The sequence below is a fragment of the Saimiri boliviensis genome, chromosome 5, assembly GCF_048565385.1.
Source record: "Saimiri boliviensis isolate mSaiBol1 chromosome 5, mSaiBol1.pri, whole genome shotgun sequence".
NCBI lineage: Eukaryota > Metazoa > Chordata > Mammalia > Primates > Cebidae > Saimiri > Saimiri boliviensis.
In genome coordinates this window covers 72248200-72266457 of record NC_133453.1, presented here as the reverse complement: position 1 = coordinate 72266457, position 18258 = coordinate 72248200, and the positions used below count along the sequence as shown (strand labels likewise).

At 35.8% G+C, this 18258-nt stretch overlaps 1 protein-coding gene across 1 annotated transcript in view; it reads left to right on the top strand.

Annotated features, from left to right (window-relative positions):
- The window catches only part of B3GALT1 (beta-1,3-galactosyltransferase 1), a 582223-nt gene that overhangs the window by 267448 nt on the left and 296517 nt on the right, over window positions 1-18258 (top strand). The gene's annotated exons all lie outside the window — the stretch shown is intronic.

Below are 18258 nucleotides of genomic sequence, written 5' to 3'. Positions count from 1 at the left end.
GCACTGCAATCAGATATTTCCATTCATGCCAGATACACACTTTCTTAAACGTTAGCCAGAAAGAGAGAGAGAAATAACAAGAACAGGAAATAAAGAAACAAGGGAAGAAGAGAGGCAGAGAGGGAAGGAAGAGGGAATAAAAGAAAGAGAAAGACATGGAGATAAAGAATTCTTAACTCACATGGAAGTAACTGAGGCACTGGTGGTTACAAAAGACAATTTCTTTTTATAATGCAGACTGGGAAACATTTTATTTGTCCTAAAATGGCAAGTGTACAAAAAGAAAGATAAATAAACAACCTCATTCATCACTGCTCTGTAACTTCTTTTAATCCGTATTTGAAGCCTCACTGCCCTTTCCTTCCTGCTCTCCTATTTGCTATCCTTTAACCAAAGCAATTCTTGTGTTAGAGATAAAGATATATTTGTGTGTTGAGAAGAGACAGAAGAGAAAGGAAAATGTGAAAGAAAAGCAGAAAACATTTCTGATCCCTTAGGATTTGTCCCCCTAAAGACTCCAGGAGAGGTAAAAGTCCTGTAGGAACCAATGCATCCAGGCCCTTCCACTCTGCTGCTCAGACATGGAGAAGAGAAAGGACATTCTGCCAGTTGTGGGGGAACATACTGACTAAAGAACTAGAAACTGACCCACCAAAGTTACAGAAAAATATTAAAATTATAGCTGCCCTTCCGCTCCAACACTCTGAAACTCTCTTTTGGAATGTAAACTTCATCTGCTTACTTCTTGCCCAACACTGACTTCTGAAAGCCTACTAAAAGTCCTAGATCCCTGGGCCAACTAACTCTGAGGCCTAACATGGTGATTGTATTAGTCTGTTCTCATGCAGCTAATTCCAAGACTGGGTAACTTATAAAGGAAAGTGGTTTAATAAACTCACAGTTCCACATGGCTGAGGAGGCTTCACAATCATGGCAGAAGGTGAATAAGTAGCAAAGTCAGGTCTCGCAACACGGCAGGCAGGAGAGCTTGTGCAGGAAAACTCCCATTTATAAAACCATCAAGTCTCCTGAGACTTCTTTATTCACTACCACAATAACAGTATGGGGGAAACCACCCCCATGATTCACTTATCTTTACCTGGCCCCTCCCTTGACACATAAGGATTATTACAAGTCAAGGTGAGATTTGGATGGGAACACAGCCAAACCATATCAGTAATCAAAAAGACAGGAAAAAAATTACAGTATCGCTATGCACTATATGTTTCTGAGAGAATCTAGTAAAGACAGCATAGAAAGGGATTTAATCAAGAAAAGGACTTAAAAATCTAGTGATGGTAGTTAATCATATGCATTTTTCCTTCAGTTACCCCTCCCAGATTGCTGTAAATAGAACAATAATCCACCTAGATGCTGAAGCCAAAACATAAGAGCCATTCTTAATTCCTCTCCTTCCTTGTCTTCAAGCCCCTTCCCTGATACTATCACAAAGCGTTGGCAAATTCCTTTAACTCTACCTCAGAAACTTTTCTGACCTCCTCTCCACCTATCTAAATTGTTTCCTTACTTCTGCTCCTATTGGTCACTCCAAATAATTCAAAACCTATTATTTCTTTCTTTTTTTAATATAATTTTTTATTGCATTTTAGGTTTTGGGGTACATGTGAAGAACATGCAAGATTGTTGCATAGGTACACACATGGCAGTGTGATTTGCTGCCTTCCCTTCACCTATATCTGGCATTTCTCCCCATGCTATCTCTCCCCAACTCCCCACCCACCACTGGTCCTCCAGTATTTCCTCCCAACAGACCCCAGTGTGTAGTGCTTCCCTCCCTGCGTCCATGTGTTCTCATTGTTCAACACCCGCCTATGAGTGAGAACCTGTGGTGTTTGATTTTCTGCTTTTGTGTCAGTTTGCTGAGAATGATGGTTTCCAGGTTTATCCATGTCCCTACAAAGAACATGAAGAAATAAAGGGTATTCAAATAGGAAAGGATAAAGTCAAATTGTCTCTATTTGCAGACGACATGATTGTATATCTAGAAGACCCCATTGTCTCGGCCCAAAATCTCCTGAAACTGATAAGCAACTTCAGCAAAGTCTCAGGATACAAAATCAATGTGCAAAAATCACAAGCATTCCTATACACCAATAACAGACTTAAAGAGAGCCAAATCAAGAACAAACTGCGATTCACAACTGCTACAAAGAGAACAAAACCTATTATTTCTAAAAGTCTGAAGCTTTTTCAGACATTCCTCTTTAAATTCCTGGATGCTTTTTTTTTTTTTAGACAGAGTCTCCCTCTTCTGCCCAGGATGGCACGTTCTTGGCTCACTGCAACTCCTGGCTCAAGTGATTTTTCTGCCTCAGCCTCCTTAGTAGCTGGGATTACAGGCATGTGTCACCGCACCTGGCTAATTTTTGTATTTTTACTAGAGATGGGGTTATACTATGTTGACCAGGCAGGTCTTGAACTCCTGACCTCAGGTGATCTGCTCATCTTGGCCTCTCAAAGTACTGGGATTACAGGCGTGAGCCACCATGCTTGGCCCTGGATGCTTGTTCTAAAATCACCTGGGCCCCCAGCTTATTACTCTGTGGTGGTTTCCTCTGATTCACATCTTATTAACTTAGCTCTATTAAGATTTATGCTACATCTGGATACTAGTGAACAAATAATTGAAAGATTTTAAACACTATAAACAAACTTGGGTTAGCTGAGTAAATTACACACATACATGCATACAAATACATATCTTTGTATATGCTTTTAAAGTGTGTATCAGTATGTGTATGTGGGCATTATCTATGCACATATGTATGTGTGTCTATCTGTATTTATGTTTTTAATGTCCTGAGAATAGTAGGTTGGTTGAAAATATAAAAGTTGAAATATTGGAGAGGGTGCGTCAAGGGTGTAATTTTAATTGCTTTAAGTTTTGTTTCACCTTTTTGCTTCTCTATAATCTACCTGAACTCTTTAGACTTTAAAACATTGGTGAGAAAATTCCTTTGAATCACCCTGGGTGGAGCAGTGTATAACACTCTGTTCCAGGAGATAGCTTTAATTATTCTCCAAACTCTATCTGTTTTGCTCACCAAAATGAAAAATTAAAAAAGAAAATAACTACAAGTTTATCTTTGGGTAACTCAAATAGTTTAGAACATTATATAAATCATAGAAACCACTGGACTTAATATGAAAGTAAACAGATTTTTAGTAGAAGATTCTTTAAAATACTTAACTGAGTCTTCTTAGTTTTCACACACAAAAACTATACCTGCCTCTAAAGTGCTGATAAGTAATACAATGTTTAAAAATGTGAAAAAAAAAATGTAATTTATCTACAAGGTCTAATTGTACCTCACATTCTATGTGATAAATAGTTCTTATACTACAAATTATTGCCTTGTTACTTATATAAAAAATTCCGATGAAACATCTGATTATACTTAGTTTATAATAAATAGTCAGTGTAAAAGTTATAAAAAGATAAATATTAAATACACCGTTAATTGTTAATCTCTGCTAAAAAATAATGACAGATAAAAGCAGTCCAATAAGAGTAACAAATAGATTAATTTTCTTAACCTCATTTTGAATTATGTTATGATCTACTTTTTCTCCAATAGTGTAAACATGGTTAGAAGTCTCAAAAAGAGCTTAAGTATAAGATAGTTATTTCTTTTTCTATTTAAAAAATTTGGACTGGAATAGAGTTAGCTTTATAAATTAAAAAAAAAAATCTTTGTAATTTAGTACAAAGAAGAAAAATGAGACCTCCAAGGACAAAAAAATGAAAATGCCTGTTTCTCAGAATGGTAAAGTTATATACGTCTAGCAAAGGTTAAACAAAAATTATTCATTGTCCTAAATTAACCCTGAATAATGCATTACTTTGCAAAAACAGTTGCTCTCTTTCCACAGAGTGATATCTGTTTTGAACTTCAAATTTATATGACTTTTGGTACGGTTATATTTTGTAAGAAGACAGAATAGTGCTTACTATTCTTTAACATTACAGCATAAATTGTAGGTCACATAAACATACAAAATTGAATTATAGTAAAATCATTTGCAGAGCTATACTCAGTCTCTTCTCATATAACTGTTTTAGTTAACTAAAAATTGCCTTCCTTCTATTTATACAGCTTAATTTGAGATTATTAGAAGGTAATATAAGTTTAAGATAATATAATTTGGTATGCACAAAGTATTAATGAAAATAGGAAATAACCAGATATAATTTAAGTGTACATTTTAATTTAAATTGCTTTCTTGAAAGCATTTAATTATTTTCTATTTTCTGAACCTTGGCTAATAATCAAATCAATAATTTTTTTTCTCCCCAACAGTTAAAAAATAACTTTTTTCCTTCTGTAGAAAATGCATATGAATATGATTCAGATTTTATTTATTAGGAACAGATAGAATCTATTAAAATGAATCAATTAAAGCAATTACCAAATGGTTATTTTCTATCTTGTGCTTAGGCAAATACTAGTTATCTTTCTTTTCCCAAAAGAATTCTGCATGCTCTGTTTTCGTCTCTCCTCTGAGTGGCCTTGTCACTCTAGAATGACATTCATAGGAAAGAAAACCACTAGTCCAAGGGGTTGCCAAGACTGTCTCAGTTCCAGGACAGCTTATTCAAGCATGCATCAAGAAAATTCCTGCATCTGTTCCTACTCCAAACTATAGTTCCCTGCTATTCAAAAAGTGGTTTCCAGACCAGCAGCATCCATATCTCCTGGAGCTTGTTGGAGACAGGAAAATCTCAGACCCCATCCCAGAACTATTGAATTAGAATTTACATTTTAATAAGATCTCTAGATGATTTATAAGCACATTCATGTATGAGAGACACTGCTCTAGGCTACTTATTTGGTGCCTGAGTACTCTTTGTGATAGTAAACCTGATGCTCATTGGTTTTCTTCTAAGTATTGAAAACTATGTACCATGCTTCTTCTTTCATCCAAATTCTGCCAAAAATCTGGTGTTTACTTTCTGTTGTATCTTAGAGATTCCCATTGGTGTTAAACAACTTATGTCTTTTTCATTGTTGTTTTTGGTTGTCCTTATACCATTGGCTCTATCTGGTAGGCAACCATGTCTCACCTCACATACGTTATTTCTGTGTACCATTAAATCTCCTTTTATATTTTCTCTCACTCCCCATTAAATCTAATTTTGGAGAATTAAATTAATTTCTCCATCACATTTTGAAAAAGAGGAGATAGGGATATTGGAAATACAGGAGTGGTCTCATTCAAACAAGGCTACCAACCAAATGGCAACAGTGGATATTAATATAAAACTTGGCACATATAAATTGATCATTAAGACAACCCAAAATAAAAGCATGCTTTGTTTGGATCAAATTCTGAATTACTTTAAAACAGAATTTTTTGTTCTAGCCAAGTGGTAACCTTTTTATAAATAGTGGGTTATTCTTATTTTTTTTGTCTCTTCGTGCATAAGCTTTTTTACTGAAGAGTAAGTTTTGAGGACTTACTTTTCAAACCTGCTGCTGCTTTTTGTGTCTTATCACTGCACTCTTCCCTTTAAGGTAGAAAACAGTGTGTTTTCCTTTCTTATTTTACTGATTATATGATCAAGAGGATAAATTGTCAGTTTTAGCTTTTCTGACTCACTTTGATTAAAGATGCGGCTTCTTGCTCAGCCCATATTTTTTTCATTTCTATTCTTCTTCTCACCTCTAAATACTAATTTATTTTATAATATACATATATATGACAGATGAGAAAAAAATCCTTTTCAGGCAAATTGAAGTTTTAAAATTTTTGTTGAGTTGCCTTTTCTCTGTTCCATTTTTTTCTTATGGATATTTGAAAATGTCTCACACAAGGGTTTAAACTGTGTACACGTGATGAAACGTGAAGATTTGAAGAAATTAAAATTTTTATAAAGTAATCTCAGTATTTCAGTTGTGATTTTAGGAAAAGTCTAAAATATTTAGAAATTGCCTCAATTCTCTACTTTCCTTTTATCTGTATGGTTAGATTTTTTTTTTTTTTTTTCTGTAATCACTGCAATAGTGCCAGCTGAACATTTCCTAGGGGCCTATTAGATTTTTATGTTTTTGTACTGATTATATTTTCCTCCATGAATATCTCTCAGCTCACCCCAAACTCCCAACTGTGGCCGCATAAGGACACAATTATTTAATTCATTATTCCTAATTAACCTGCTTTGAATTTACATTGCAGTTAATCTCTTGAATGTGACCATTCCCATAAAAGACAAATCATCTAGTGGAAACAGAATTGGGTTCAGAGGTCACAACATGAAGCTTTTGGTCCTGAAGCTGCTATCTGATGAGTGAGTGACTTGGAAGGAGCTACTTATATTCTAGGTTTATATGGCAATATTAATACAAACACTGAACTTGGACATTTTGAAAAGACATTTCATTCTTTTTGTAAGTCCTTCTGAACCAATTTATTTATTATATGTTTAAATAAATCCAAACTATTTGCTGTTTTCTTCTGCTTTTATTGAATCCCATCACATATTTTATATACTCTTTTAAGTATGTTTCACTTGTTATATAAATAATGTAAAATAATTTTTCTTCCTGATAAAAGAGAAAGAAAAGGACCTGTCCTTTTATAATTTATCAGTATTCTCTTTGCGTTTTCTAAATTTTCACTCAGTTGTATTCAATTTTCTTTTCTAAGATATTTCAAGATTTAAAATAAGGCTTAAGAAGTGATTCTGCTATGAGGTATCTTACAAAATACTAACTTTCTACAATGGGGAAGCCAGATGGTAGTTTTGTTACATGCTTGTGTTTAAAATGTGGCCAAATCAGGGTCTATCATTTCTTCCCTAAAATCTCCACATTTGGAAGAAAGAGAAAGCCACAGGCATAGTTTCATCCTTTCAGACAAAATACATATTATGATTCAAGAGCTTTTGCTTGTTTTATGCCAATAAAATGAGATATACATTCAGCAGAATGCTTTTACCAAGAAATGGAAGAATATTTAGAATGACACTGATCCATTTGTATAAAAGATAGTTTATTCTCAAAGATTTTTGAGAATATAGTTAGGATGTTGATGGAAAAGCAAGTTCACAAAGTGGAATTCTACTTCTGTTTTTGAAATGCATAGCTTACATAGAATAGGCAGAATCTTTTCAGTACTATAATATCCTCTAGGTCTTTGTATTAAATCTTTTTCTTTCATAAGAAGAAAGGGAAAGAACTCAGGTAGATTCCAAAACTAACAATGCCATTATTTAGATGTATATTGTTTATTTATTTTTACCCTGTAAGTTAAAATATACTCGACTAGAACATTGTGAAGTATGAGCTTAAAGCTCTTGATGTAAAAATGTAGCTGTAAATATTCTTATATGAGATTTACTAATTAAACATTAATAATAAGAAATTAGAGGCACTGCAAAGCGATTGATTTATAGGTTTTTGTTTAGTGCAGACATTTTGGAAGCGAAATATATACTAATTGTGTTCTCAGCTGAGTCAATAACAGAGAAAAATTATAATATATGGGCTTTATTCTCTAGAACTATGGGATTTATCCTGTTAAACAAAGATGACTTTTTTAAAACACAAACAGTATGGTGAGAAAAGTCTATTTAATAATTACTCAGAAATGTAGTCAATTTAATATTTGTTTTAAATCAAATGAGAAATTTATTTTGAGCAAAGATTATATAGATGCTTTCTAACAGCTGAGATGAGATTAATAAACTTTTAAAAATTATTTGAAAGTATTAATGCTTCAGTGGGTAGAATAAAGTAGTTTTAGTATAAATGCAGATGACATGATTGTGTATCACATATGAAAATATAAGGTATGCTGGGATGGGAGTTGGTAAAGGTCAAGATAGAAAGATGTATGAAAAATATAAGAAAATAAAAATTATGAAAAAAGCAACTTGATCATTCAAGTTAAATTATTGTTATGAGGCTCTGGTAGTGGGTCACTGAGCTATATATATAACTTATTTATTTATGTAACTGGAGGGTTATTTAATTTACATTATTGAATAGTATGTAGACTATTAAGCTTATTGCCATTCGTAAAATAAGGATAAGATAGGGGGAAAAGTAGCAGTGAAAAAAGTGTTGAGTGGGAGTCAGGAAACTAGAGCAGTCTTGGTGCAGCCTCTGACCTTGAATATGGTGCTTCGCCTCTTTATTCCTTCTCTAGGGACTTGGAAGTTATAAGTGCATTTGGCTACAAACAACAGGGTATCAGACATATACTGGCTGTAACCAAATACAGACTTGTTTTTCTCACATAACAAGAAGTCTGAAAATAGGTAGCAGAAGGCTGATGCAGTGGCTTAAAAATGTTACTAGTGTCCTTGGCTCAGTTCAGCTCTCCTTAGCATGTTGGCTTATAGCCTTACAGTCTGCCCTCCAAGCATTGTGTCACATTTAAGGCAGATAAACCAGCAACAGGTAAAAAGCGATATACTTTCTTCTTAGGAGGGCAAGAGCTTCCCCAGAATACATGCATCCCCCAGAAGAAATCTGCTTAGAGCTCAATGGTCCAACCAGGGTCACATGAAGACCCACAGATTAAAGGGAAAGCAGAAAACAGAACTGTCATGATTGATTTTGGCCAAACTTGAGCCAACCCCTGGCTCATATAGGTACATTGCTGCCCTTAAAATTTTTCAAGAAAAGGACAGTGGATTTTGTTTTGTTTTGTTTTGTTTGTTTGTTTGTTGAGACAGAGTCTCAATCTGTTGCCCCGGCTGGAGTGCAGTGGGATAATCTTGGTTCCCTGCAGCCTCCACTTCCTGGGTTAAAGCAATTATCCCATCTCAGCCTCCCAAGTAGCTGGGACTATAGGCATGGGCCACCATGCTCGGCTAGTATTTATACTTTTTTGTGGAGATGGGGTTTCACCATGTTGGCCAGGCTGGTCTCAAACTCCGGACCTCAAGTGATCCATCTGCCTCAACTTCCCAGAGTGCTGGGATTACAGGCATGAGCCACCACACGAGCCAGATTTTTAATGGTCAAATAACAGTGTTAAACACAAGGATGCAGCAGAGCCTAAAGAGGAAGGCGACTTTGGATGAAGAGTCCCCAAAGTGAAACTCCAGGTTAAAGGCACAGCCCTCTAGATTGCCAACTCTGCCGACATTGACATCAGCTTGCAATTAGTTTGTCAAACAGCAAGTCTGACAGCACAGTCTTCTACAGGACTGCCCTCACTTCAGCTACCAGCCACAAGTTCGAGGGTCCCCAGGGCACCCTCATGTCAGATCAGCTGGCTACATATTCAAAGTCCCCACAGACTCCCTTAGGTTCAGCAATCTGCCAGGATGACTCACACAGCCCAAAAACGTTCTGTACTTAAAATTACAGTTTTATTATAATACAGGTTGAGTAACCCTGATCCAAAATGCTTGGAACCCGAAGTGTTTTGAATTTCTGAAATTTTTCAGATTTTGGAATATTTACATATACATAATGAGATATCTTGGGATGGGACCCAACTTTAAATTTATGTTTCATATATGTCATACACATAGGCTGAAGTACTTTCATACAATATTTTTACTAATTTTGGGCATGAAACATGAGGTCTGGTGTGAAATTTTTCACCTGTGGCATCACAGTGGTGCACAAAAAGTTTTGGATTTTGGAGCGTTTTGAATTTTGGAGTTTGGGATAAGTTTTGCTCAGTCTGTAAAAGGTACAAATTAGAACCAGGCAAGGAAAGAGGGCACAGCAGAGCACAAATACAGAGCTTCTAGTCACCTTCTGTCTGTGATTTCTGGATGGTATTGCCTTCTCACAGCTGATATATGACATAACTCAGAGTACTGTCAACGGTAAAGCTCACCTCAGTCTTGGTGTCCAGAGATTTTACTGGGGCTTGGTCTACTGCCCATGTGGCTTATCTTTCGTCTCTACCTCCTCCTAGTTTTAGAAAAATACCTCTCGTTTCTAGTTCCTCCAGAGTTTGCAGGTGATAAAGTATGTTCCTAAGCCCCCATCCTACATCACATTGTTAGGCTGCATGGTGATCAAAGGCCTGAGGCACACAAAGACACTTCTGTTAGGCAGGACATTGTAGGGAACAGAATAAAAGAGATTCATAACCTGCATACTAACCTTCCTTGGATGTCCATCTTGGACGAGATGAAAGCAGAACCAAATCCTGGCCTGCAGAACACATGTAGACTTTCCACAAAGCCCTGCTGCCTTAAATTCACAAATAACTGTATGCTCTTCACTCTGTATGGCATACCTCAGATGAGTCCTTGACAACTAGAAACTGCCCATTAAAGTCATTAATTTGGTAATTCCCTCATATTAGCAAATAATCATTGCTTTGCCTTGCTATGTTCAACCCTTACCTACATCTTTATGAACACTGGCGGAAGTGGCTTAGCTGTATACATGGCAAGTGTGCCTCCCCTTCCTTGGTGTGTAGACATCACTTGGTGGGCATAACCAGCCTCTCTCCCTGCCCACAGCAGCAAACTAGATGTCATTCAGTGAGTATTTAATATAGTCAGAAAGCTGAGTCCAGATGATTTGAAAACTTTACAGAAACTTTCTACCTTCTCTCAACCTAATATCAGCATCAAATATTATTACCAATAAAGGCATGTAATTTTTACTTCTTTATTTTTCCTTAGAATGTTTGTATTGGGTTATTCCAGAGCAAAAGTAGTTTAGAGGGAAAAAAAAGTCAGAAATATTCCTTTTAACTCTTACTCTTTGATCAGCTAAATCGCTGTGCCAGACCTACCTTGCAATGGAATATTTTCTCCATAATATTTTTTAAAGTTTTTAGTTTTCAGGTCTCAATTTCCAATTCTAGTTTTGATTATCTGTAGTAGTATTTCATACCATTTTCTAATTTATTTCTAATTTACTTAGCTTACCACTAACCATACAGTTGGTGCTAATCGCAAAAGTCAACATCCTTCTCATCTCTTTGCATTACTATCTACTGAGGGAGTTGGAGAAAGCAGATTGAATATGCAGCGTAATCTCAGATAATGAGGTAATTGTGTGTAGTGCCTGCATTTCAAAAAATAATTAACTACATTTATTATCCTTTAGAGGAAAGTCTGAGTACTTGGGAGGGAAGTGGTGGAGTTTAAAGAATACACTCTGGACTTTGTGACCTAAAATGCAGTAAGTTTCCAGAAACATACTTTTCTTTTAAGAGCATGTGGCATTTTTACTAAGAGCAAAAACAAGCTCTGCATATTTTCTTCCAGCAATAAAATATCCCAAACCCAAGCCCGAATCAATTCTATGATAACAACTGCGAAAATAAAAATGCATGATGATTTCTAAAATCTTGATAAACCAGAGCTACTTTTCATTTTCCTGTAGCCTTGATATCTTTGGATGTAGACAAGAAACATGGTAGCATTGAATTTCCTGTACCATATAAAAATAGTGGCCTCTAGTGGTTGACTTCCCACTAGAGCCTAGCAAATGGAAAGTGCAATTTTCAGTGGACTTTGGTGATGCCTTTTTAAAAACATTCTGTTGAAAGAGGGATGAAAGAGAGGAAGTTGCATCTGAAGAATGAGGATAAAGTGACATACACGTAAAAGAGGTTTTATTTAGTTTTTGGATGGGAAAGGCTTGAGCATGTGCATTAAGTAGGGTAAGCCAACTTTAACAACCACCGATCTCAGTGACTTAACCCAAACACTGTCTCACTTACGTTACAGCCCAAGTGGGCATGGCTGGTCAGCTCTGCAGTTGGTTCAGGGACCCAGTTCCTTCAATCTAGTGACTCTACCATCCCTCAGGGCCCACAGACCTCTACTGGATATTCTGCACATGAGAAAAGATGGAGACAGTGTTGGATTACCCAGGACATTGTATTAGCTAGGCCCACATGTCGCTGGTTTTTGTCCATTTGCCCATTTGCCAGATCTTAGTCATAAAGCATGGCTAACTGTAAGGGAACCTGCAGAATGTGGTCTACCTGTGTGCCCGGGAAGAAAGGGGAAACGTTTTGATGAACAGCTCCCAGCGTGTTCCACCAAATAGCTATTACCTGGAATGTAGTTGTGTTTTTAGTGTACAGAAAAAGGTGAGGATAACAAGCAAAAATATGTTGTTCGATTGAGTTGGCAGAAGATGAGCTAGAGGCATTGGTGGAGATGTTGCCTTCGGATAAGGAGTGGAAAAATTTGTTCTTTGAGACTAGAGAGAAGGCAATCTAAGTGTTGGTAGGTACCCAGTAGAGGACTCTGCAACCATGAAATCACATTTTAGGCTTCACGGAACTAATGAAACAGACAACAGATTCAAAAGCAAGATCATCCTCATCCTGTAGACTTGTGCAGTTTGTGTATTGCACTGGAGTGTCCTGCCAGGAAAGCACGGAAGGATGGAAATCAGCCAACCATCTGCTCTCTAAGCACTGCCCTCTGGGGTCTGTCTGCATCCTCCTGGATGAGGGGTGCAGTCATCTCCAGTCTGAGAAAAGGCAACTTGCCCACATGAGGTGCCTTTTCTCATTTAACCACCCAGATGAGGCACATGTTCCAAAACTCATACAGAGGCACCATATGGGGTAGCAGTAGACCTGCTCAAGAGTAGGGGTGACTTGGGCCAGTCCGAAGTAGGTATCTGAGAAATGGCACTGTCTCCCCTGTTGGAGGCCTGGGAGCACACTGGAAGGGACATTTGAGAAGGGTTCTGGAGTCCTCAGAGCTAAGTCCTTACGTTATAACTTTGCTATTTCATTTGAAATAATCCTTATTTCCAGTAGATTAAACAGACATGGAGCATTTCTGTCATGTTCTAGGGTTTTAACGACTTATTGTAAGGAGGCTGTTTATTTTTCTTAGAGCCTTATCTTCATTGCTAGTTACTGCTAAGAGCTTGCAGCTGCATCAGTTTTGCTTGCAGTGGAAAATTCTCAGTATTGGAAGCAAGAAGAATTGGGTCTAACTTTCCCCCTAACTAACTGGATGACCTTGAGAGTCTTCACATCTTCAACCCTGCCTTATCTCATCTGTAAAATGCACTCTTTTTGTTAATACTGAGGATTCCTTGACTATATGATGACCAACCTCTCCTTCAGTTCTGACATTTCTAGCTTCTAGGGTACATAGCAAGCATAGAAGTTTGACAAAGATATTTCACTTAAAAACGTAGGCGACCCAGAAGTGTACAACCTTGCATTTATCTGTTTTTATGAAAATAAACGAAACTATTTAGTAATAAAATAAAAATACCTATTTGAACTTCTATAAACTACTTAGTAATATTACTTAGTAAAGCAGATAAGTAATATAATAAATTTACAACATTTGATATTTGTTTATATATATTTTAGAATACCGCTTGTCACATAGCAAATGCAGTATAGGCATGTGTTCTTATTATTATTGTTACTATTATTAACACTTTTTTTCTTACTGGGACCAATAATATAGAATAGTCTGATTTTAATTTTTAAAAATTCTTCCAAATGAAGTTGCCTTTTAGTGAGTTTGGAATGAGTTTCTAGATTCCTTCATTCTGATGTGGCTTTGACTTTCTCCAAGGATACTAGTGAGCTTTTGCTAAAATCTGTTTTTCTTTGGAAAAAGCAGTGGGTATGACTACGAATATTAAAATGGGATGGATTGCCAAACAAGACATTCTCTTTGTGTATTTAATCATGTAGTGCATCCCATTTTGTTCTTTTCTGAAAATATGTTTCTGGTCCTTTAATTTCTCCACTGGTCAACTTTGTCATTTTTTTTCTTATTTCTTAATAGGAGTTTTTAATCAAGTCTTCAGTACTTAAATGTGTTGTTATACATCTTCAGGGAGATACTATTTTATCTCTTATTACATAATCAAAACATCATCAAATATTTATTGTATCATCATTATAAAATATTTGATTCCAATGCAGAGAATAATTTTTAAGCTACCTGAGCTTTAGGTAAGAATGTCAGATTTTTAACAAGGCTTCAAGGATAACCAAATCTAAAACAGTGCTTAGATCTTTGCATAAAAACTATTCATATCAGAAAAGCAAGTGAGAGCAGTTTTCTGAATCGGCATCGTGGTTGGCTTACACATGAGTAAATAATAACAATGTTTATCTGACATAACCAAATTGACTGTGATGTAATAAAACTCAGTTTAATAAAATGTTAGCAGCAAACTCAGAAACTCAATAGTAAGAACCCCTTCTTTTCACGTGAGGAAACTGAGACCAAGAAAACCAAAGTGACTACCAAAAGAAAGCACAGCCGTGCCACGGCAGATCTCGATTTATGGGACCCCTGACTACTTCAGAATTTCTTTGTATTTTACCTCCAAGAAAACATGCAGAATCCCATGGCTGCATCCTAGTCCCAGTTCCACCTAAAGGTATACCCTAGGTATTATATAGTTCAAGACCACTTCTGAGCCCTCCATTTCATCTATAAAATTGTCAGCCCAGACCATATAGGAGCTTAGATCTTTTTTATACCTAAATTGCTCTGTTTTCCTGCCATGGTTCATTCTTCTTAGTGATAGAAACAAAATCTTTTTCTTGGGCACAATTTAAACTCGTAATTTTGGAACTACAGCTATGGATATGAAGCTTTTAATCATCAAGGCATTTTTCCTAAACACTTAAACTGATGCAATTTTCAGAAATTCAGAAAACAAATTTTGTAATCACTTTTCCCAGTGATTAAAAAGAAGGTAAAAGGACAGAAATGAGAGGCATAATTATATGGTACATTTAGTCAACAACTGTACAGGCAAAGTGTCAAAAAAATAAGGCACCCATCAGGCATTTCAACTGTACGTGACTAACCATGTTACGGATTTGCCTCCTAGGAATCTGCATTTATTAGGAGAATAACAGCACAACCTAGTTAGGAGCATGACCTCTGGTCACGGGCCTAGATTCCAATTCTCGCTCTTCCACCTACAAACTGTATGACTTTGAACAAGCAATTTCTCTAAACTTCAGTTTTCTCATATTGGACATGGGAATAAGAGCAGTACTTACAGGTTCAAGAGCATATACAGTGATAAGGATACATTTATCATCATGCTTAAGATGTAATAAGCACTTAAGAAATGTCCTTTCTGAATAGTTTCTATGCTATACAAGTTGTTAAATTTGTACATCTATAAGGAAGAGTGATAAGGAAGACATCACCAAGCCAGGGAACCTTGCCAGGTGTCTCCTCACTGAGGGAGTGCTCAGTAAGTAATGGTGGATGAACCAGTGGTAGGATGACCAGGTAACAGACCAAGGTAACACTAAAAATTGTTTCAAAACCCACATTCTTTTAGAAACCGATATTATGCAGATAATCTACCTGTTACCTTTTTCCTAATAGTTATATATTCTTAGTTTTCTTCTTTTTCCTCCCCTTCTATTGCAGGGATGGTGTGAAAAATACTGTATATGCAATGAGAATAAGACTATTTTAGCCATTTAAATATCACATCTCATTTTCACTGCTATTCCATAAAACTTATAGCACATCTTCCACAAAAAAAGTTTTTGCCTATTTGCCTGAAGATTACTTTAAGCCTATCCAAAGTATAAGACCAGATTGCTAGTCAAATTAAGCAAAATTAACATTTAGATTACTTGTAAGGTACCTAATAGCTTTAATAGATAGAGCCAATTCTTTGTGTCCTTTCATAGTATTTCTTTACATGTCTTAACATTTGATCACCATAGAAAAGTCATGTAATTCACCATAAAACTTTTATTAATTAATCATATACATGATAGCAGGCAATGAAGCATAAGGTAAGAAGGATGACTCTGTCTTCTGGGTCTACAAACATAAAGTAGATGACACAGAAATAACATATGGTGAGTGATACACAAATCCAAATGTATATAATAGACTTATATTTCAGCTCACTGAACTATATGCCAAGGGAATGCTTAAGACTGCTATGTATGTGCTTCACTTTCCAAAGTCACAGTTTCCATCCAATCTTGGGAAAATCTCAGGGAAGCAACAGAGGATGGAGAAGCATAGGGATAGGAATGCATTGCACTCTAACTTCGTGCATGGCATCATGCTTTAGGAATTTTAAATACATCATCATACACATAAATCTCACCATAGTCTCACACAGAGAGTGTCCTTATCTCTGAGTTCAGAAGTAGCTTCCGCTCAGGTCACATACCTCCTCATAAGCTGAGATAGAACTGCAAAGTTCCTGTTCTTTCCACTATCCCATGTTTCTAGGATATAGTAAAATTCAATCTTTTATGGGTATTTTCTTCTTACCAGCATATAGCACAACTACTTGTCACTGAATTACCACATCTGGAGCTATCTTTTTGCTTACATTTTACTTTTATACACTGTTATAAAAGCTGCATTCCAGGAAGAAACACAGGCTTTTATTCATACATAAAAATAGGCTAATGGCAATGACAGGGATGACTGTGAAGGGGGAAGTAAAGCAGGAGTGATATCGTCAAATCTGTATTAGGAGTTACAGCCTTCATTAGAAAAGAACTTGAGCATGTCACATTGTGAAATAGCATATGATAGAAAGTACAATGTGGTGCCATGATGGGTTCTATTTACCATATGGTGTGTTAATATATCCTGTTTCCTTGGGAAATGCACTGAGGATGAAAGGAGAATGGAATCCTTCAAAAGTGTATTGAATAATCATCTGAGTCTGAATGGATTTTGATTATACCAACATGCACAATGACTCAGTGAGGATAATGAAACACCAGAGGCTCTGAATACATGTCACACCATTCACTAGTATTGACTTTAGTCGAATATAAATTATGCCAATGGAATGGAATCTCCAAGGATTATTCTGTGGATCCCAGGGACAACTTGGAAGGAACCAATGCCAAATATTACTGACTTGTGAATTGCCGTTTTTACAGTTATAGCACAATAAAGCTCCACATTTTCATTGGTAATCAGAGGGACAAGTAATGAAAAGAAAGTCCACTCTATATGGAAGGATTCAACATGATTAAGAATATATTAAATATTATAATTATGGAGGCTTCACCTACTCAGAGGTTGGATAAAAAGTATACCGATATAACCATGAGGCTTAAAACTGAGCACAAATAAGGCATTGGAATAGAAGCAGATAAACACTTTAGAGAACTAAAGCACTTTAAAATACTTTTGTGTGGAAAATCTCTACTTATCTATTTATAATGAACAATAATGAGAATGTACAAGTTTTTAGGAAACAATTATTGGCAAGCATGCAAGCTAAAGTACTAAAAATGTTCTATAAGGACACCATGGGGAGATGAAGTAACCTGAGGAAGCCTTTTTAGAATCTTTCATAAATTCTACTGTTTCTTAAACTTGTCATTTTAATTTCAATAAAAAGGGTTTTTTAGATCAAAAGTACTTAAACTCAAGAACCTCACTGCCTTATTAAAATATAGAGCTAAGGCAATGAAGTAATATTTACCAAAGGGTTGTAGAAAACAACACAGTGAGTAGATTATTCATTCTTCATTTTCACTGGCCAAGGATGCCCTTAGTTAGAAAATGTTCGTTCCCTGTGACTTCATGGAGAAATGAACATTCTAGGTATGTATGCTTGGGTATTCAGAATCTCATTTAAGAAAAATTATCTTCTTGTGGAAAAACTGATTTACTTCTTACCATGTGCCAGCTTCCTGCAATGGAATGTTTAATTATCACAATAACCCTAGGAGGTAGGTAATATTATATCTGTTCTAAAAATCAAACTGAGGAAAGTTAAAAGATTGAAGAAATAAGGAATTATGCCCTTAGGTCCAGCCAAAGTTCATTTATGAATTTCTGTGATTCTAAAAACCTGTCTCTTAAAACTAAACCATTTGGCTGCATATTATAGATCACTCTGTAGAATAATAATGCATTGCCTTTTTCATAACTACTGACTATAAAAGCTGGTTATTTACATAAATACACTAGTCTGCTTTTAAAAAATTCTGTTTACCTCGAAGTAAATTATAAAGTGACTTGGAGATGGGTTGTGTGATCAAAGACATTTTCATTTGAATCTCTTATTTTTTATACTTTTATGAATTACAAACACTGACCAACAAAGTATTATTTGTTGCTAAGAATGTCACCTCTTCTAATAAAAAGTTATGGGTATTTTTACCTTCTCAACTAAAACCTTATCATCTTGATGCAAAGTAATAAAATATTTGGCTACAGAATGGAAATTACTTTACCTGATTGAAATTTTATGTTTGTTATAAATTATTTAATATCTAAAGTGTTTGGCTCTAAAAGTTTCAGTAGAACAGGGAAACATGATACCTTAGATTTTAAAA